The 10,681-nt window shown below is 35.1% G+C and overlaps 2 long non-coding RNA genes across 2 annotated transcripts; both read left to right on the top strand.

The window, feature by feature from the left end:
• Positions 1–6,902: 6,902 nt before the first annotated feature.
• LOC114261976 (uncharacterized) lies at positions 6,903–8,451 on the top strand. The gene is made up of 3 exons (XR_003629185.2): positions 6,903–7,489; positions 7,987–8,066; positions 8,153–8,451. It is a non-coding gene; the product is annotated as an uncharacterized LOC114261976 (long non-coding RNA).
• A 235-nt stretch (positions 8,452–8,686) lies between these two features.
• Positions 8,687–9,617, top strand: LOC114261974 (uncharacterized). The gene is made up of 4 exons (XR_014343191.1): positions 8,687–8,771; positions 8,938–8,992; positions 9,073–9,220; positions 9,340–9,617. It is a non-coding gene; the product is annotated as an uncharacterized LOC114261974 (long non-coding RNA).
• Positions 9,618–10,681: the final 1,064 nt, after the last annotated feature.

The following is a 10,681-nucleotide window of genomic DNA, read 5'->3' as shown; positions in this document are numbered from 1 at the left end:
TGCATGTCATAGATTGAGCTTAATAGCAGGAAATCATCATGTTTTCTATCAATTTACCAAGTTTGATCATGCTTTGAAATGTTGGAGTTTAAGGAAATTCATGCATGTTATGTTTATAAAACATTCATAAAGTTTAAGTTGAAACTTTGTATAATTGGCATGTCATTGGGCCATGATTTCTTAAAATGATCCTTGAAACATGTTGTTTTAAGAGTTTCTATGAGATTTCTCAAGTGTTGGCCCAGAAAAATGAAGTTTGATGCCTTAGAGGTCGAATTTGAACTTGTAGATCAAATCTGGAAATTCCAGAAATTTGATCCACTCTCAAGCGGGGGATTTCACGCTCGAGCGGACACTCTGAGTGCGTGCACTTCTGCTTGAGCGACGTGAGTCATGCTCGAGCGTGAAATGCATATACCTAGAAGTTCATATGTTTCACAGTTCGCTCGAGCGAGGGAATTCACACTAGAGTGAAGGTCTAAGTCTCACGCTCGAGCGGAGGTCGAGCGTCCGTCGAGCATGAAAATCAAGTATCCAGCATTTTTTGTCAAAGTTTACAATCCGCTCAAGAGAGGGAAGTCACGCTCAAGCGAACCTTCACTTCTTGCATGTTCGCTCGAGCGAGGAAAGTTACGCTCGAGCGTGGACCCTATTTTTAACCAAATTTGAGAAATGTTTTCAAGTGCATTTTTGCATTCCCATTCCATCCTAGGCATTCCTAGGCCATGTTTAAGACCCCGTAGTGAGGTTAAAGGCTAGAAACACACTAAGAACAGATAAAGTAGATCAAGTACAATACGAACATGTGTTTCAGGTGTGTGTTTGTTATGTGTTAATGTAGGTCACGTGCCATGAACCACTCGGTTAGTCTGCTCTGTCTGTCTGCACTCGAAGCCAACTGTGAGTAATAACTTAGTAAAGCTATATTCAACTTTAGTTATTTTTCTGTACGATGAATTAAGATCTGTTTTCTGAAATGATATGTTCTGTTTAATGAATGATTGTCCAATTTCTGACAATGTATTTGTGGCATCCGTAGCATCATGTGATATCTATTAGCTATTACCCGGTATTGGAGGTTCCATTATGGAACTTAATATGTCTGCACTCTGTTACCCGTACCAGAGGTTCCATTATGGGGTTCAGTATGTTTATTCTCTATTACCCAGATCCGGAGGTTACTTTATGAAACTGGTTAATCATAACCACCATACACTACAGGAATTATAGGTTTTGACGACGTTTCTTTAACGGCGTTTTATGAAACGCCACATTTTATACTATTTAACGGCTTTTTTTAACCGTCATTTTTGTTCAATATTAAAACGACACCGTTTAATTATTTGAAGGCGTTGAAAAACGTCTTCGAATGTCCTCTCTCTGGCGAGTTGGTAAATACACTCGTTCACTCATCAGGAGGATGCCGTAATCTTTTACTCACTCATCAGTCTATCGTTTGCTCTCTCTCTCTCTCCTTCTCTCTCTCTCTCTTTCTATCTCTCTAAATAGATGCCCTAATCTCTTCCAGCAGAAATCAACCGATCGGTTTCGATTTTGATTTCAAAGTTCTCTTATTTTGAATCCTTACGCCTTCTCTGATTTCGATTTCATTTGTATCTCTGATTTCGATTTTGATTTCGATTTCGAAGCTCCACCGCCACTACCATCTGCACCAACGAGGTAGGTGAGTTCTCTTTCTCTCTCTCTCGCAACCCTCTCTAAACCCTTATCATTCGCAGAGATTCAGATCGGTCTCAGTGATTTCATCTCAGAGTGATTTCGATTTCGAAGATCCAAAACACCATCTGCACCATCGTCTACTAAGGTGAGCTCCATCGTCTCTCTGTCTCTCTCTGAAACTCTTCATTTCGAAGCCTATTTCAGTGCTGTAATGAAAACATCTCTCTCAATTCATCTCTAAACACTTATCATTCGCAGAGATTCAGATCGGTCTCAGTGATTTCATCTCAGAGCGATTTCGATTTCAAAGATCCAAAACACCATCTGCATCATTGTCTACTAAGGTGAGCTCCATCGTTTCTCTGTCTCTCTCTGAAACTCTTTATTTCGAAGCCTATTTTAGTGCTGTAATGGAAACATCTCTCTCAATTCATTATTATGATCTTCAATAATAATGAAGCCTATACTCTTGACTAGGCCAAATTTTTAGGTTTGTTTAGTAATTAAGCCAAGCTCAGGTAGACTTAAGTTCAGCTCAAATAAATACGCTCTTGAACAGAAGGATATAATTTTTTTTTAAAGTTAATATTATATCAAATATATTAATTTATTTTATTTCTTTTGTTTACTGATATTTCAATGATGTTTGGTAGTTGTGTAAATATGCATATTTGATTGATGAAATTTATTAATAATATGAGCATTTTTTTTAATATTTTGCTCATAATCTTCTCTTTTTTCTCTTTATGTGCATGTTAATTTAAGTTTGATTTTTCTTTTCAAGCTTGAGCTCGGGCTGTATATGTGATCGAGTTGAGCTCAAGTTTCTCAATTATTAGACAAGCCGAACTCGAGCTTAATTTTTTAGGCTTGGCCTGAGCTCGGCTCGAGCTTGACTAAGTTTCAGTGAGACGAGCTTGAACACCCCAAAGCTCAACTTGGCTTGTTTGCAACCCTAAATAAACAAGATACCGGTGTTACTTATGGAAATGCTTGATGTACTATATAATTTGGAAAACTGATACAGAATACAGGTTGAATAAAATGTTTCCAGTGTATGTGCTTTCTCTCTGCTATTTTTAGATTGACTATAATCTTAAGGTATTTGAATTGATTGACAACATTTGGAGTCAATTGGTTCTCAACTGAAGTACTAATTTTTAAATGTTCAGTAATTTATTTTCATGTTATGATCTTGTATTATGACGTGTGTTATGAAATCAAAAGCATTTGTTGAATAGCTTGATATACATTGTTTGGTCTATTTCCTAATAGCTTGAGTTTTTGGGACAATTGGTGACTTAACAGTATTAAAGACAAAGTTGGTCCTAACTGCTTTGGAGAGGTATGAGAGATAGAGGCAGCCATAAGTGTTGTGAATCGTGATGAAGGAATTTGGTGACAAGAGGCAATGGCTATTGAGAACAACATTTCAAAAGGCAAAAGGCCTTTGTGATATTGGTAAAAGCTTTTAGAATTTTAGATGTTTAAGTGATAGGGAATATCATAATCAACTGTTTCCTGCCAGAATGTAGCTTTTCAAAGAATGATATGTTCTGGAGTACAATAGTAGAAGTGCTTCTTCATTTCATGCAAGTACTCGGACTGTCTTTACCATCATAAATTTATTTACCTTTTCATCACTCCTTAATTATTGTGAACACTTTTAATCACTTCTTAATTGATGTGAAAGCTTTTAATCACTTCTTAATTGTTGTGAACGCTTTTAATCACTTCCAAAGAAAATACAGATCATTTGAATTTGTTGGGTTAATTATTTATCATATATGGCTTAGTAGCTTCAATATCTGTTATCTGTCCAGGGCTGTGAATCATTCGCTTCATATGAAAGTCTTGAGCAGCTTCACCGTTTCTTGTTTGTTCTTGGTGTTACCCATGTATCATATAGCTTTTTTGCCATTGCCCTTGCCATGATCAAAGTCAGTGTTTCTTCTTCAAAATGTATCATCTTTTTGTATCTTTGGAACTTTTTTTTCTCAAGAGAGCCCTAAGATTTTTCTTCTTGTACATGCAGATTTATCGCTAGAGAACATGGGAAAATCAAGCGAAGTCGATGGCTCCGGAGGAACTACGAGGTGCGAAAAGTTTTATAGGGGTGATTTTGTTCTTCTCCTTTTTGAAGTACCCTTTATCTTTTAAGAGTTTAGTTTAGATGTTCTTCATTAGAAAATTTCTATCATGCCATATTGAAATTTTAATCTAGGTTCCCCGCAATCTGCCTCAAACCACACAAAAATGAGGCGACTATCAACTTTCATTTTTCACCACACATCCCATCCATGGAGCTAGCATAGAGTTCTTGTTTGGCTGGTAATGCACCTTTTAAAATTATTGTGTCTTTGCGATGTTAAAATGTGTCATTTTTTTGTTGTTGTTATTTATCTATTCAATTGGGAAATGAATTTGCTGGTATACTACTAAACATCCTAAATATGTGAAAATGCAGCTCAAGTAATGATTAGCTGAGGGTCTTACTTGAACATGCTTCCAGTTGCTTTGGGGTGGTAAAATGAATATGAAGCCTAAGAGAAGTTGTAGCTGCTGAAAGACGACCTAGGGCATTCAATATGAAAGGATAAAAAGGGCTTCTTGTTGTCAATATGATCATATTTCTTGAGAAGGAAAAGTAAATGCATTTTGTTAGGTACTGATGGTCACAAATGGTTTAGATGATTAGATAAGAAAGATTTGTGTACCATGCGGATAAAATCATCAAAACATAATTAGGATATGGTTTGTGGTTCCCTTGAACTTGAATGGCTCCATAGGCTTTTGAAATTTAAATAAAGAATTTTATCTTCTTGAATAGAACCCTAGGGGAAAGTATGTAAATTCTCCACATTTTCTAAGGTGTATGTACTTTCCCGTTTTCTTGGAATTATAGAATTTAATATCCATGTGGAGTAAATATTTACTAATAATGTCTTCTATCTGATAAGTTCAACCTGGAGTAGTTCTTTATGAGAGCCATCACTTTACTCAGTTAAGCAACCATCTTTAAATTAAGAAATTAGACTTTACTAGGCAACTCATTCCCATTTCCCAGTCGAAGTCCTTGAGAAACTTCCAGGAGATGGCAATATTTCTGTTTTACAACTTGGTATTGTGGAGGAGTAATTACACAAGTTATGGTTTAAGAAAATTTGTATGGTGAAAACAGAAAAAAGCAGGCAAAATTATAACCAAACAGACATGAAGGATGATTCCCTTTCTGGCTTGATCAACAAAGTATACCTTCTTTAGAATGTTAGTCAACCTAGATCGGTTCTGACTCTTCATGGTTCGATGAGGCATACTATTTTTACAATAAAATGCTATATATTAAGTGAATGGTACAATAAATTCAAGACGATACCCAAATATCCGTTCAAGGCTTCAATTGTAGGATTCTATTATTTAGTTCAGAATAATTCACTCTGTTTCTTTTATTTTCTAGAGTATAAACATTTCTTGAATCAGATGACAACCAGTGACACGGAGTCTTGACCTTGCACACTTGTGTATGTGTACATTGTCATCACATTTTCTTAGTTAGATTATGTGCTTTTACATCCAATTTAAATTGTTTCACAACCATTTAGTTTTGTACTAATGAACTCTTTAATTATATTGCTTTTATCTCTTGGTTTTTGGTACTCATGGTTGCTTTTTATAGTTATCATTTTGCCAAGTGAGTTCAGAATTCAAACTCAAGCTATTTCAGTGTACAACTTTGTTTCAGCCGCCAGTTTTGGAGTTCCATTAATCGAGCTGACTACATGGCCTTGCGCTTGGGCTTCATTACTGTAAGCATATTTAAATGGATCTTTCCCACCTATATATTTTCATTGTGGACCATCAGAACTGGTTGATCAAATGCAGATTGCAGATTTCTATCTCTCTCTGAAACTCTTCATTTCGAAGCCTATACTCTTGACTAGTTCTAGGTTTGTATCAAACAAGCAGTCACTTTTTGTTTCTCTAAACTGATGGGTATATTTATTGATAAATGAGAAAATTAATTGTATTATGACATTTTAGAAGCTTCTGATGATTTACTGATAACAACATCATATATACAACCAATCACCACCTTTGTACATTGAACAAAATTAATTGTTTTCTATATTTTTTGCTTCCATAGTCTCTGCAATATTCCATAATTTCATTTGGAGGATATTGTAATTTGGGTGGATCGGATCAGGTCGGGTTGACCCATTTGTACAAAATCTCAGCTCAAGATATATATATGCCCATTCCAATAACCAGAGCAACACCAGAAACCCTTCCATCAAAGAACCAAAACCCCATTTGTTCTATTCTCTTTCTCTCTCTCTCTCTCTCTCTCTCTCTCTCTCTCTCTCTCTCTCTCTCTGTTTCTGCACTGTTGTAGAAGAAGATGGTGCACTATCAGAGATATCATCATCCCTTTAACCAGGGAATAGATGTTGTTGATGAAGATGAGGATGAATCACAGACTACCCTTGCTTTAGTCTATGGGAACTCTACTATTAACAAGAGAACCAGTCCCAAACTTCTCTCTCTTCTCTCCTGCTGCTTGATTTTTGCTCGTTTAGACTTGTCTCTCTTATGTAAGCTCTTCCCTCTTCCATGCATTTTCGTCTTTTTTCCCCTTGATTTCTCATTCTATTTCTGTCTCCTCATGTTTTTTTCTTCTGGGTTTTGCAGATTCATTTGGACACGAAGATGCTAGCATTGTTGCTGAGATCGATGTAAATGCTCCCCTTTGTTCCTCAATCGCAAATGGTTTGCTCTCTCACTCTCTCTCTATATATATATATATACATATGTATATATATATGTGGGCTATTTTATATACAATTTGGGCTTTTGGTGTAATACTATCTATATGCAATTGTATTGAGATGACTATCAATAATATCTTATATATTTGTTAGAGCTCTATTCTTCACTTATGTTGCCCTATTCTGATCTTCTTCTTCTTGGTTTTCGGCATGCCGAATATTGTTCAGACGATCTGCCTCTATGGGGTATGTATTAACAAATGATTATTAAATGGTTGGCTCTTGCTCTTATTCATTAACTTTAGTTTTTGGTTCATAGATGTTTACAACCATTCCATGAGCTGTTGAGCTGTTTTTGGGTTTTATTATAGGCAAACGATTTTCTTTCTCTTTTTTTTCTTACTTGTTAATGTCTTCTTTTTTTCTTTTTTTCTTTTTTTTTTTTTTTTTGACCGTGTAGCTTTATTTTGGAATGTAAACACAAACTTGTCCAATTAATATTTTCATTTTTGATCATTCTTTAATTAACTTTTGGGGTGAATTTTGCAGAGCAAGAAGATCAGGCAATACAAATAAATAAAGGAGTTGAAGGTTTCATCAAGATCTCGGCGTGGAGAAACTCTGGCTGAATTCTGATTTCCAAGAATTTTTTGGATTGGAAATCTGTTCTGTATACAATAAAGCTGCAATCTTCTGGGGATTTTTTTAACAATTTAAAAACCATTTTGTTGCATTTGAACCGTTAATTAGCTCACACTCGATTTCCTTGAGAATTCCAACCTTGAAATAGGGGAGAACAATTTTCAGCAGTTCGGAACATTATTGTTTGATGATTTGAAGTCTGGAAGTTTACATTGGAAAATATGGAAAGGTTTTTATCAGAAGTTCTAATTGACAGTCAAAATGGAGGAGGAGAGTCATTGATTGGGACTATAAAGATAGCAGTTTCACCCATAGCAAAGGTTTTTACAGTTTGCTTCTTGGGATTTCTTCTTGCTTATTTTAAGCTATTACCAGCCAATGGAAGGAAGCTTTTAAATGGGGTAAGCAAGCTTATTATTATCTTGTTTTTGTAAAGAGTATTGAATTATCTAGCCGATGATCTAGTTTTTGTATTGCTGTATAACTTGTAGATTATATTCGTGTGTGTAATTGGAGAGATCTCTTTTCTTTTTCTTTTTAAATATTTTTTTTATTGGTAGGTGGAAATGAAGAGATCTTAGTGCAATATGAGTAGGAGTCTTGGTGATTACCCTTTGTACTATTTGTCAGCTAGAATCTAGGCTGATTGAGAAACCAACAAGATTTAGTTAGTTGCCCTCAACTTGTAGAATTGTGTAAAACATTGTGAATTTCCTCCAATGTAGTTTTCAGTTTTGCTAAAGATGCTAGAATCAATGGGCAATGAGATTTTATTATTACCAAGTGTTTTTTTTTTCTTCTAGAAAATAAAATCTTTCTACCTGTCTTCTTATTTAGTGTTATCTAGTGATATGCCAATATATGCAAACTAACTGATTGTTCAAACTATGTGGTGTAGTTGGTTTTTTCACTTTTACTTCCATGTTTGATATTCTCTTAACTCAGACAAGCCATCACTTTAGAGAAAATGATTGAGTGGTAAGATTTAGGTGTTTTTCTTGTTTTCTGAATAGCAATAGCTCAGAGATTTGTTGTTTAAGCAAGCATTTTTTCACCTTTTGCAGGTGGTTCATTCCTTTTAACGTTGTTCTAGCTACCATATCAGGGTCATTAATAGGTCTATTTGTTGCGTCCATCGTCCGTCCCCCATACCCATTCTTCAAGTTTACTATCATACAAATTGGAATCGGTAAGCTACTTTAAATTGTGAAGTTAGCATTTGTTAATGATATATGAAATGCTCCCTTAGCTTCTGTCAAGTATTTATCCTGATTGTTTTGGTTTCTTACTTTGTAGGAGAGTCCTGATGTCCAATTTTACTATCAACATGGAGTAGTCTATATATATATTGTAATTTTAAAATTAAGTTCAATGTTTGATTGGACAATTTCTATATATATTAACATGGAGTAGTCTATATATATATAGCTTTATTGAGTAGTCTAGGCTTGATTCATGCAAACCATGGGGAGGGTATCAAACAATTTCTTCGTGACAACCTATGCAGTACCAATGTAGAGGTGCTTGCTCTCTATAATCTATTGTTCGGTTACTTTTGTGCACCATGAATTTCTGTTATAATAGTGTTGGAAACTTTGATTGGTGCAGGTTATTCATCATGGTGCATGCTTGGGTCTGGGCTTGGTAGCTCTTGGAACTGTTGATGAAGATATCTATGACGACGTAAAAACTGTGCTTTATACTGACAGTGCTGTTTGTGGTTTCCTGTTTGAACCTTGTACTTACACTCTGTAAATTATCTTAAATTAGCATGATAGTTATTTATTTAATATTTTTCTCAATTAACCACAAGATGAGTATTATCTCATCAACTTTGCTATTGTTTCAGCTCAGAAGCGGTTAATTTTGTTAGGAATCAGCTTCGGCAACATGGAGATGTTCAGGTAAAAAATTTGCCTCAATTCTGGTATACCAGTGTTATGGTTTACAAAGTTTTAACTTCTTTTGTTCTGATTTTTGTTAGCTTGTGAGGCGCTTGGAAGAGCAGCTCTGGTAATGGATGCATGGATGTTTATTTTTCTTGCACAATGCTTGATCATACCTGCAAATTTATCTATATTACAGGACCGACGTTCACAAGATAATGTCAGCATCATCATTGTTGATTTGGGGTATGCACTTGTATGCATTAAGTTAATTTAATCTAATGTTTTCCATTCTAATCTAATGTGTCAATCTATTGTACTAATATTAACCTTTCTAATTTGGTCTTGGCTGTTACTTTTTGTAGGAGGACAAATTGGCAAAGTTTGCCTCGTTCAGAAAGAAAATTTTGTTTATGAACTGGGCCAAGCTTTTGCTACTATCGGTATTGTGTCATTAGGAGTATGGATGTCTTCTCTGCTTTCTGCATGAGTTCTCAAGCCTGACTTTGTAAATAAATCCTCACGGATTTCTAATATATTTTGTGTCTAGATATATTCTGCAATTGTACAAGTATCACATCTTATTGCATTGTTTTTTATTTTTAATTTTGTTTTCAAACTTAGTTTATTTATTATTTTAATAAACATCAATTATTAGTTCTTATAATTGCTTATGACAGGTATTTTTTCAACCATATAAAATTAGCACAACTTTAAAAATAAAAAAAATAAAAATAAAGGCTATGGCGGCGTTTTTTGAACGTCACTATATCCTTACCCCAACGGTTAGATTTTTAAAATGTATAAATGTCTTTAATGGCTTTTCCAAAACGTCGCTAAATGTCATAGTGACGTCACAGTAAATTAGGGTAGGACATTTGGCGGCATTTTTAATATAACGACGTTTTTCAAACGCCATAAAGCTATAGCGACGGCCGCGTCGTCGGCGTTTGGTACTAAACGTCACAAAATTAATTAGCGACGTTTTCAGTACCTATAGCGGCATTTTTAAAACGCCGCTAAAAGTCAATTTTCCAGCAGTGATATGTTTTGTATTTGCTCTGCATCTGCTCTGTTGCGCTAAGGGATGTACCACGTATGACTAAGCATGAATTATGAATTCTGTATATGATTTGGGCAAGAATGTGAATATGAAATTATTATGAATTTGGCTTACGATTTCTGAATTTGTATGGACTTCATTCATTAAAACCCTTTACTCTGTTATTATTCACTAGGCTTCCGCTCACTATTTATATTATATATGTAGGTGAGCAAGCACGTGACCAGGCCTAGAGTTGACGGCCTATGTTCCAATTTTGTCAGCCAACCCTTGTGCCTCCCGAGGAAGTTTCTGTTGGAGTCAAGTTTCCATGGCTATTTTTGTAATCATTTTGGATTCTGTTTGTTTGGTTAAGTCTGGATGAATTTCTGATATTACACTTCTGGGAGTGATATGTAAATACTGTATCTTTTAGTCCTTATCACTCGTATGTTTATAAAAGTTTTTGATTATTCGTCTCATGTATGTCATCACAGCTCCTTGGACCTCGTATATTTTGTATATTTGCTTCCGTAGCCCCTAACTGTATGTTAATCTGTTAAGAGGCCTTCGGTAATCAAAAAATGCAAAATGCATTAGAAGTTGTTTGTCTGCTTGAGCGGTCGTTTATTCCCTCGAACGGAGAATGTTTGGTTTCAGAAGTT

The sequence above is a fragment of the Camellia sinensis genome, chromosome 10 (genome assembly GCF_055761805.1).
Source record: "Camellia sinensis isolate YWXY chromosome 10, ASM5576180v1, whole genome shotgun sequence".
NCBI classification, from domain to species: domain Eukaryota; kingdom Viridiplantae; phylum Streptophyta; class Magnoliopsida; order Ericales; family Theaceae; genus Camellia; species Camellia sinensis.
Note: the sequence above shows the minus strand (reverse complement) of the source record. Positions and strands in the feature narration are given on the sequence as shown.